This window comes from Salmo salar, chromosome ssa05 (assembly GCF_905237065.1).
Source record: "Salmo salar chromosome ssa05, Ssal_v3.1, whole genome shotgun sequence".
Taxonomy (NCBI): domain Eukaryota; kingdom Metazoa; phylum Chordata; class Actinopteri; order Salmoniformes; family Salmonidae; genus Salmo; species Salmo salar.
The window spans coordinates 82,534,446-82,546,570 of NC_059446.1; the positions used below are offsets into that span (position 1 = coordinate 82,534,446).

A 12,125-nucleotide genomic window follows, 5' to 3' on the forward strand; every position below is an offset into this window, starting at 1 on the left:
CCCTCAAATGCGTCCCGGGAAACAGTGCATAATTCCCTTGCTAGAGATTCCCCCGTTAACTGTAAGTGCTGTTATTGTGAAACGTCTAGAAGCAACAACGGCTCAGCCGCGAAGTGGTAGGCCACACAAGCTCACAGAATGGGACCACCGAGTGCTGAAAGCGAGTCCTCGGTTGCAACACTCACTACCGAGTTTCAAACTGCCTCTGAAAGCAATGTCAGCACAACAACTGTTCTTCAGGAGCTTCATGAAATGGTTTTCCATGGCCAAGTAGCCGCACACAAACCTAAGATCACCTTGCACAATGCCAAGCGTCGGCTGGAGTGGTGTAAAGCTTGCTGCCATTGGACTCTGGAGCAGCGGAAATGAGCAGTGAAAATGCATTCTCTGTATTGATGAATCACGCTTCACTCTCTGGCAGTCCGACAGACGAAACTGGGTTTGGCGGACACCAGGAGAAGGCTACCTGCCCAAATGCATAATGCCAAGTGTAAAGTTTGGTGGAGGATAAATAATGGTCTGTGGCTGTTTTTCATGGTTTGGGCTTGGCCCTTAGTTCCTGTGAAGGGAAATCTTAATCCTATAGTATACAATGACATTGTAGACAATTCTATGCTTCCAACTTTGAGGCAACAGTTTGGGGAAGGCTCTTTCCTGTTTCAGCATGACAATTCCCCCGTGCACAAAGCGAGGTCCATACAGAAATAGTTTGTCGAGATCTGTGTGGAAGAACTTGACTGGCCTGCACAGAGCCCTGACCTCAACCCATCGAACACCTTTCGGATGAATTGAAATGCCAACTGTGAGCCAGGCCTAATCGCCCAACATCAGTGCCCGACCTCACTTATGCTCTTGTGGCTGAATGGAAGCAAGTCCCCACAGCAATGTTCCAACATCTAGTGGAAAGCCTTCCAAGAAGAGTGGAGGCTGAAATTAGCAGCAAAGAGGGGGACCAACTCCATATTAATGCCCATGATTTAGGAATGAGATGTTCGATGAGCAGGTGTCCACATACTTTGGTCAAATAGTGTATCTTCACATCTCCACTCACACAGCCAAACCTATCATATCACTGTATCTCCACTCACACAGCCCAACCTATCATATCACTGTATCTCCACTCACACAGCCCAACCTATCCTTTCACTGTATCTCCAACACACAAAGAAAGAATCCTGTCATTATTATACTGTTGTGCCCCTCATTCACACTAACAACACGTAATGTGTTTTTCTCTTCCTATTACTCCGGTCACAACCAATTATCTCCTCAGATTCTGCCCCCCCAAAAACGAATGTCCTTCATTATGTTAACTAAACACTAACCTGTATGTGCTTACACAGAGAATTCATTAGGGGGGCAATGAAGCGTTGTTCTCTGTGTAATTACACGCAGGCCGACGTGACAGTTCGCCACGCCGCATAAGTGATCGCTGCAATTAGTGCTGAAGAAGGAAGTCATTTGCTAAACAATACAGGTACAAATGGTTGTGATCTCCATTTTTTGTCATTTGTTATTATAAATCACGTTTCTTATCTTTCCTCCTTCACCCTCACGGATCATCATCAGTCGTTCTGCCCCTGAACAAGACAGTTAACCCACTGTTCCTAGGCCGTCATTGAAAATAAGAATTTGTTCTTAACTGACTTGCCTAGTTAAATAAAGGTAAAATATCTATATTTTCTAATAATCTCAGAGATGGCCTGTATGCCAAACGGCACCCTATTCCCAATGTAGTGCACTACTTTTGACAAGGACCCGTAGGACAGGTCAAAAGTAGTGTACTATGTGGGGAATAGTGCACCATTTGGCAGTAAGAGAGTGTCCATTTTGACACCTGTTATGTCGTCTGAGAAAATGTGGCCTTCAAAGCAAATCTGGTGCCTGCTAGTGTAGCAGACATGAGTCGGTCGCGGATGCTCATTGTGATGGGTAGCCCAGCCTGCGACTTCAAAATCAGTGTTGGCCCTCGGGCAAATAGGGAATTTCCTCTTGGTCTAATGGTCTAATGGTCAAGACGTTGGTTTCTCCAGCATTAAGCCTGGGTTCATCCCTCAGGTTACACTAGCCCAGTTATCCAATATGTTGTTCATTCAGAATCAGCTTTGATACTGTGGCACCTTGGATATATTGTGCCATGGCTTATGGCCTTTAGTAGCAGATAACGGCAACATTCAGTGTGTTGTGATTTCAGACAAACATTTTAGACTGATCCAATGAACCATTGATTTCTGTTCAACATGTTGTATCAAGACTGCCCAAATGTGCCTAATTGGTTCATTAATAACTTTTCAAGTTCATAACTGTGCACTCTCCTCAAACAATAGCATGGTATTATTTCACTGTAATAGCTACTGCAATTATATTAACAAGAATTTAAGCTTTCTGCCAATATCAGATATGTCTATGTCCTGGGAAATGTTCTTCTTACTTACAACCTCATGCTAATCGCATTAGCCTACGTTAGCTCAACCGTCCCGCAGGGGACCCACCCGATCCTGTAGAGGTTAAAAAAAAAAAGTTAATATGCAGCTATGCTAGCTTTCGCTTTTAAGCTAGCTGATAGCAGATTTGATTCATGAAATTGAACATTTGATCCTATTTAGAAAATTGATTTCTGTTACAAAAGCATGCATTTCATAATCCCCCCCCCAAAAAAAATCTAAATTAAAATGACCTAGAGCAGTGTCCCAGTTTGACAGTAACAGGATGTCCCCGTTTGACAGTAACAGGATGTCCCAGTTTGACAGTAACAGGATGTCCCAGTTTGACAGTAACAGGGTGTCCCAGTTTGACAGTAACAGGGTGTCCCAGTTTGACAGTAACAGGGTGTCCCAGTTTGACAGTAACAGGGTGTCCCAGTCTGACAGTAACAGGATGTCCCAGTTTGACAGTAACAGGATGTCCCAGTTTGACAGTAACAGGATGTCCCCGTTTCACAGTAGGCCATTGGCATACTGGGACACTGTCAACATTCAAAATAAGAAAACCATTTACAGTCATTTTGATTCACAATTACATACAAAATATGTTGTAATAAGACACTGAATATGCTTTCTTATTTTTTTATAACCTTCACATTATTTACCTCCGAACGCTATGTCATTTGACTTACTGTTATGCCTCTGGAGACGCAGGTCATTACACGGGGTGCCACGCCCACAATGATGACGTCGTACCCATTGAACCAATGGTTTATCATCACATACTTTCTCACTAACACAGGCAGTAATTGTAGGTTGTGTTATTGTGCACATTTAAAGATATCCATTACAAAGCTTAAGTCTCCCACTTTGCTACGTGTCCCACTTAACCAATACTCACCTTACATTAAATACCATGTTTTGGATTTAGAGCATCTGTATCCTAAGATCTTATTTTATTTCAACACCAAATTAATTCCACACAGAAAAGGATACATTTTAGGTGTTGCACTCAAATGAAGCCTTTTCGATTACATTGCTTAGCTACCAAAAACCGATCATCCCAAAGTGGTCCAGCTCAAGCTGTTCTGGAAACTTTGTTTTGAAACAGATGTATTTAGGTGGTAATCAATAGGTGGGACAGCAGTGTTAGTCGGAGATGGATGTTGCTGTGCTATACAGCCAAACACATTGACAGATGACTGCTAGTCCTGGGCCCTAATAGCACCTTGGTCAGGAGGAAGAGTGGTGGGGTGAATACATACCTGACTGCTTTAAGGTATATCTGATTGTGTAGAGGTGTAATCAGAGCAGGTTGACATTTATTGTCATGAGTCTTGTCCTGGAGGCAGAACTGAGCGATTTCCCCTTAGATAGGCCAGCTACAAAGTCAGAATTGTCTATTTTAAAAAATCATGAAAGAAAAAATTAGCTTTTTGGTCTCAATTTAAGGTTAGGTTAGCAGTGTGGTTAAAACCCTTTCCTGCAGTCAGATGACCAAATCACCCTCTAGTGGTCTCATGGGTGGAATGTTATTCATATTTTTCAGAATTCTGAAAATAAAACATTATAAAAATATCTTCCACAAAAAATCCTATGTTTTTATGTCAAATGGTTTTGTTATATTTCAGTCTTCTGTGATATATATAAAGTGTAATATTGGGATGCAAACTCAAAATTGAGTACATTTCAACTCTATAACTGACATGGTACAAGTGTCTTTTTATTTAAAGCCCATACAGTGTGTGAGGTGTATACTTTTGTTTCAAAGCAGATTTGCTGAAGACTACCAAGAAACACTGTGCGACCCTGATTTAGCCCACTGCACTAACATGTTAAATCTAACCCTAACCTTAAATCAATGTTTAATCACACAGCTAACTGTATGGTGGTATTCAAACTGAGGTTAATCAATAAATGCAAACAGCTATTTTGATTACCTAGCATTACCTAGCTAACCTTAGCTTTCTTGTCCAGTAGATAGTCTCTGTACCTGTCAGCTAAAAGCTAGCTAGTTAACTTATTATGGATGGTACAGGCAAACAAAGGTAGCTAGCTATTTGGTTATGGAAGAGGAAGAGAGAGGCCCAACTCAGCGGAAAAACTGTCTTCCTCCAGCATGTGGCATTTTTTGTTGTTTCGCCCACCAAGCAAGGAGTGCTGTATGGAGGTCAATGAGTGTGTCGAATTTGGCCAACAACAAAGAATTATGTCTTATTTGCTACGTGAGGTTTATTCTGATCGAATAGAAGTTTTTTTATGCTTTAGTTGTTACGAGTGTAAGCAGTGCTTCATTTGTAAATCGGAAGTGAGCGCTGACCTGGGGAGCCCTGAGGTAAAAAAAAAATCCCCTTTATAATCAGGGGCGAAAATCTGATATCCACTTTGGAGGGGACAATTACATGAAATTTTCTCAAGAGCAATTCCTGAGGGGGACACCAAAAGTAGTGCTGTAACACATAGCCTACATTGTAATATGGTAAATGTATATTGAGGAACCAAAGAAATAAGGTGTTTGCCGTACTCCTAACTACCAGTACCCAAAACTACACAACTAATCACAACAGCAATACCATTGCCTTTAACAAATTTTAGTTCAGTCACCAGTTTAAGTTGAGAGTGGGGGTATCCATGGCATTTTCCAATTATGTTCCTATTTTACAAGTCAAAAAAATGGAGAACCTTTCATAATGTTGCCAAACAAAGACTCAACAAACTTACCTGAGACTCCCTGTCTCTGCCAGTCTGTCCCTGCATATCTGTCCCCAGCTCTGCTGTCTGTGTGCCATCTGTTGCCTGCTCTGCCTAATGACATCATTGTGAAACATTTCCATTAGAATTTCATTTCTTTCTTATGAACATTTTATCAACTAGTCTTTGAGATATAAGGCTACTAGGGTTCTTACTATGCGTTTTGGTGTATTGAAAAATACTCTGATGTCCGTCTTTTATTTTTCTGCCATTTTTCTACCTGGCTGGCCACACACACACACACACAGTGTGTAGGTTATTTACAGTAGGAGATGGGCTTCTATCATCTTATCTTCTATCATTCTATTTGGGCTTCGATCTAAAAGGTAGCTAGCAAATGTGAAACGGATTAAAATGACAAGAGTTGACAGCTGTATGAGTTCACCATTTACACAACATATGCTGCAACCTTTTGTAATTTTAATAGTTTGTTTCATATTGGCTGGCTTCCAACAATAGCTGAATTTGCAAAGCTAGCGAGCACCAATTCAGTTTCAGTGGTGTTTGCTATAATCTTTGCTACCCGGGTTAAATAAAGGTGAAATAAAATAAATAAATAAAAGTTCCCTTGCGACAATTTAGCTTTTGCAACGAGACCATTAAATATATTTAAGACAATGGTAGAAGAGAGTGTAGTTCTGTTCAGTTTGGATTTCAGTTTATCGCTAACCTTATCACAGGGACTTTGAAGCACTAACTTACATCATCTGCATGCTGATTCCATCTTTGATGACGCCACATAAATGGAATAGGTACTAGCTAGCTTAATAGTTAATATTTGCACGCTAGCTCTGCATATTCAGCTAGTGTGTGTGTGCACGATTGACTGGATGAACCTCACGGCAGTTACGTGCAAACTAAGGAACTGGCAGTGGATCAAACCATTGTGAGGCAAAGGGCGGGGGGGTCGCAATCTTTTGAAACTTAAAAATGCGCTATTAAGTGTCTATAATCAGCACAATTGCTTTCATTGCGTATTATTAATATTATTTAAATTACATAGTTATGTTTCAGTGATATATTGGGGGGGACAAATCATATTTTTCCGCTCTTGTTTATAATAAAGCGTTGCATATAATCACATTTGCTTAGAGGCATAGAGCAGTAGAGTAGATGCACTTACAGAAGTTGCACATTATTTTTTGTTTTGGTGGCCTAGGGTCTGGGAAGTTTGGGGCCTTTTATGAACGTATTTCATGCAATTCTACATGACTGGAGACTTTGGCATAATGTTTTTTAATGCCACGTTCAAAACAACTGGGAACTGAGCTGGGAAATCTCCAACTTCAATGTGTTCAAGACAACTGGGAAATCGGGAAAAAACGAACTCCGACTGGGAACATTCGCATTGAACGGTCATCCAACTCGGAATTCCAAGTGAGGAACTCTTGCCTCTTTCTAGAGCTCTGACTTTCGAACCGTGATTCATGATTCGACCTCGATTCTTTTCAGAGTTCCCAGTTGTCTTGAAAGCACCATAATACCGCACAAATGATAGAAATGAAAGGCTACTTTGACATTGACAACTGAGGAATCTGAGATCAATGAAAACGACCTTGCTTTGAATCCATCAGCCTAGGCCTAGGAGTGTGGAGACATATTGTAGGCTACAGTATGAGGAGGAAATTATAGTCCTAAAAATGCTTTCCAGTTTCACTGACTCACCCAATGATGCGCAGCTCAATTGCTGGTGATGGCATATGCGCTGGTGCCAAAAGCCTCTCTCTTGTTTTACTTTGTAAAACAATATTTGGATGTTGATAAAATATTTTGGTAGCCTACAGCAGACAGATTACAGTCTTCTCTTTTCAGCAGCAGCCATTTGCTGCTGTATGTTTTCCTGTGATTGCAGACTATTTGAAATATTGCAAAAGGCCTTTTTGTCTGTATGCTGTTTGTGCACTGACATATTTGCTGCGTGTTCCCGACTGTAGGCTATGCCTTGTTATTGGGCTACACTCCAACGCTACTGTACCTTGTCGTGCTGCTGATCCAGTTTCTGCTGTTCTGCCTGCAGCTATGGAACCCTGACCTGTTCACCAGACATGCTACCTTGGCGTGGTGCTGATCGAGTCTCTGCTGTTCTGCCTGCAGCTATGGAACCCTGACATGATCTGAATGATCAGCTATGTAAAGACAACTGACATTTACTCGTGAGGTGCTGACCTGTTGCACCCTCTACAACCACTTTGGTTATTATTTGACCCTGCTGGTCATCTACGAACGTTTGAAAATCTTGAAGAGCGATCTGGCCATGTACTCTTATAATCTCCACCTGGCACAGCCAGAAGAGGACTGGCCACCCCTCAGATCCTGGTTTCTTCCTGGCTGCTGCCATTCTAGAATTTTTCCTAGCCACCGTGCTTCTACATCTGCATTGCTTGATGTTTGGGGTTTTAGGCTGGGTTTCTTTGGGACAACTGCTGATGTAAAAAGGGCTTTATAAATAGATTCAATTGATTGATTGACTGTAGGGGCTGGTTTCCTGGACACAGGTTAAGCCTAGTCTTGGACTCAAACACATGCTAAATGGAGATTCTCCAATGAAAGACATTTTTAGTCCAGGACTAGACCTGACCTGTGTCCAGGAAAGCAGCCTCAAACATTTAAAGTTTGAAACGATAATTACATTTTTTGGAGGGTTAAAAACAGATAGGGACCTAGTCAGTACCTAGAGTCTAGCATTTCTAGTCAATACCTGGAGTCCAACATTCCTAGTCAGTACCTGGAGTCCAACATTCCTAGTCAGTACCTGGAGTCTAGGCATTCCTAGTCAGTACCTGGAGTCTAGGCATTCCTAGTCAGTACCTGGAGACTAGGCATTCCTAGTCAGTACCTGGAGACTAGGCATTCCTAGTCAGCACCTGGAGACTAGCATTCCTAGTCAGTACCTGGAGACTAGCATTCCTAGTCAGTACCTGGAGACTAGGCATTCCTAGTCAGTACCTGGAGTCTAGGCATTCCTACTCAGTACCTGGAGTCTAGGCATTCCTACTCGGTACCTGGAGTCTAGGCATTCCTAGTCGGTACCTGGAGTCTAGGCATTCCTACTCGGTACCTGGAGTCTAGGCATTCCTAGTCGGTACCTGGAGACTAGGCATTCCTACTCGGTACCTGGAGTCTAGGCATTCCTAGTCGGTACCTGGAGTCTAGGCATTCCTAGTCGGTACCTGGAGTCTAGGCATTCCTACTCGGTACCTGGAGTCTAGGCATTCCTACTCAGTACCTGGAGTCAAGGCATTCCTAGTCGGTACCTGGAGACTAGGCATTCCTAGTCAGTACCTGGAGTCTAGCATTCCAAGTCAGTACCTGGATTGTTGCATTCCTAATCAGTACCTGGAGTCTAAGCTGGAATATACCAGTGGAGTTGAGCTAGTCCTGGTCAGTACCTGTAGTCTCTAAGGGTTGATGGTGAAGCTCTCAGAGGTAGGTTTCATACAGGCAACATACTGAGAGTTTTGGATCTCATTTAGGGTTATCTTCTGCCTGTCATAGCTGCAGTAGGAAAGAGTGGGGCAACTGCTTGATTATACAAAACTAACACAACACAAATCACACTTCTGATAAAATGGAAGTGCAACATTTGATTCTGATCTTACAATCATAGCGGGTATAAGAGGCATTACAGTGTGCAGGGCTTCTCGCCTGTGTGATCATAGGGAGGGAGGGAGGGAGGGAGGGAGGGAGGGAGGGAGGGAGGGAGGGAGGGAGGGAGAATTAGAGAGACATACCTAAACAACCTGGTCACATCAGACATCAGAGTTACCAAAATGTCCTGGTCACATCAAATATCACAGTTACCAAAACGCCCTGGTCACGTCAGTTACCAAAACGCCCTGGTCACATCCGATATCACAGTTACCAAAACGCCCTAGTCACGTCAGTTACCAAAACGCCCTGGTCACATCAGATATCGTAGTTACCAAAACGCCCTGGTCACATCAGATATCACAGTTACCAAAACGCCCTGGTCACATCAGATATCACAGTTACCAAAACTCCCGGGTAACATCAGATATCGTAGTTACCAAAACTCCCTGGTAACATCAGATATCGTAGTTACCAAAACTCCCTGGTAACATCAGATTTCACAGTTACCAAAACACCCTGGTAACATCAGATATCACATTTACCAAAACTCCCTGGTAACATCAGATTTCACAGTTACCAAAACACCCTGGTAACATCAGATTTCACAGTTACCAAAACTCCCTGGTAACATCAGATATCGTAGTTACCAAAACTCCCTGGTAACATCAGATATCGTAGTTACCAAAACTCCCTGGTAACATCAGATTTCACAGTTACCAAAACACCCTGGTAACATCAGATATCACATTTACCAAAACTCCCTGGTAACATCAGATTTCACAGTTACCAAAACACCCTGGTAACATCAGATTTCACAGTTACCAAAACTCCCTGGTAACATCAGATATCATAGTTACCAAAACTCCCTGGTAACATCAGATTTCACAGTTACCAAAACACCCTGGTAACATCAGACATCACAGTTACCAAAACACCCTGGTAACATCAGACATCACAGTTACCAAAACTCCCTAGTCACATCAGTGCCAAAACGCCCTAGTCACATCAGTTACCAGAACTCCCTAGTCACATCAGTTACCAGAACTCCCTAGTCACATCAGACATCACAGTTACCAGAACTCCCTAGTCACATCAGTTACCAGAACTCCCTAGTCACATCAGACCTCACAGTTACCAGAACTCCCTAGTCACATCACTTACCAGAACTCCCTAGTCACATCACTTACAAGAACTCCCTAGTCACATCAGTTACCAGAACTCCCTAGTCACATCAGTTACCAGAACTCCCTAGTCACATCAGTTACCAGAACTCCCTAGTCACATCAGACATCACAGTTACCAGAACTCCCTAGTCACATCAGTTACCAGAACTCCCTAGTCACATCAGTTACCAGAACTCCCTAGTCACATCAGTTACCAGAACTCCCTAGTCACATCACTTACCAGAACTCCCTAGTCACATCAGACATCACAGTTACCAGAACTCCCTAGTCACATCAGTTACCAGAACTCCCTAGTCACATCAGTTACCAGAACTCCCTAGTCACATCACTTACCAGAACTCCCTAGTCACATCACTTACCAGAACTCCCTAGTCACATCACTTACCAGAACTCCCTAGTCACATCACTTACCAGAACTCCCTAGTCACATCACTTACCAGAACTCCCTAGTCACATCAGACATCACAGTTACCAGAACTCCCTAGTCACATCACTTACCAGAACTCCCTAGTCACATCACTTACCAGAACTCCCTAGTCACATCAGACATCACAGTTACCAAAACACCCCAAGTCACTGATAAACTATATTTTGATGAGTACTGTTAGATCACCAACAACCAAAGTGTTTCCTGTTGGCCCTTTTAGAAGATGTACAAGTGGAATTGATGATCAAACTAGTACTGGCCTATACCCCTCAAACTCAACTCTGGACCTCGAAGCCAATTCCACTGCAGTTTTTCATTGTTCCCCTCTCATTAGGGACTGATTTAGACCTGGAACACCAGGTGAGTGCAATTAATTATCAGGTAGAACAGAAAACCAGCAGGCTCTTGATCTCGTAGGGTAAGCGGTGAATACCCCTGGCCTATATGGCAGTGTTCCCCAACCCTGGTCCTCAGGTACCTCCAACAGTACATGTTTTTATTGTAACCCTGGACAAGCACCCCTGATTCAACTTGTCAACTAATCATTAAGCCCTCAATGAGTTGAATGAGGTGTGTTTGTCCAGGGCTACAACAACACTGTGTAGTGTTGGAGGTACTGGATGACCAGGGTTGGGAAACACTGCTGGATGGTACAGATAACTTTTCTTTGTCACCTCACCATCTCTACTCGTTCTCCTAGTAACACCAGCAGATGGTGCTGCTGTTCTGTTCTGATTGGAGATCTGGATCTTACAACCGCATATCTTAGACGTGAAGCATTTTTTCATCACAGCTTGTTGCCTTAAAGCACAGCTTCAACACAGGAAGAACTTGACCAGAACCGAGTGAGATGGAGGACATTCGTCAATGGCCTATGCTCCTAATAGGAGCCAAGGGCTTAAGTGAAGAAAGAACCCAATGTTGTGTCACTCACTCTGTAGCATGAGGGAGGTGCAGTAGTAGTTGAGGGGTACTTCAGTGGTCATGTCGATGTCTGTCAGGTGGTCTACCTGATTCCTGACCAGAGAAGTTCTTCTCCACGCTTGCATTCCCCACCAGCATCAGGGGTTGGCCCCTCTCCAGCAACAGATCCATGAAGTACCTCAGATGCGCCGTCTCAGCCGTGTGCACCAGAGCGGCCTAAAGTACAGCAGCCGTAGAAAACAACTGAGAAAAGAGTGAAGTGTGAACACAGAAATGGTTACAGTACGGTTATATCACTCACTTTGAAAGCCATGTATTGACCGACACCAAGTCAGTGAGTTGTTCATAATTGATAATGTCTTATGTGTCCCGTGTACACCGCCACTGTTCGGGGATAATAGCGTCGTTAGGTGGGAACAAAACCCTGCTAATTACAGCTCAGCCAGAGGCGGCAGGCAGCAGGCAGGCAGCTGTGGGCAGGAGGACTGGGAGGAGGCAATAGAGCGTGGGTTGAGAGTCTAGAGTCTGAGCTTTTACACCCACACCCTCTGCTATGCGGTGTGCTAGATGGTAATCAGACACAGTGGCAGGGCTTTGTTCCGTCCTAGCTAGGGACCCCCACTATGACCTCATGATGTGTGGCTTTACCCTCTCATGCTCGCTGATGCGTTCAGACATTTTTAATACGGCCGCATTGTTCATTTCTTGTCATTGTTTTTGAAAGGATGGTGTCTTTCTCTCTGAAACGTGTATTCCGATGTTCTTTGAAAAGTTGCAACAGGAAGGTAAAGCTGCAACAGGAAGATATTATTCCCATGTAGTCTA

General features: G+C 43.2%; 1 pseudogene; it reads left to right on the plus strand.

Moving 5' to 3' along the window:
- The window catches only part of LOC106573490 (dynein axonemal heavy chain 11-like), a 46,445-nt pseudogene extending 34,925 nt beyond the window's left edge, over positions 1-11,520 (plus strand).
- The last annotated feature ends 605 nt before the right edge of the window (positions 11,521-12,125 follow it).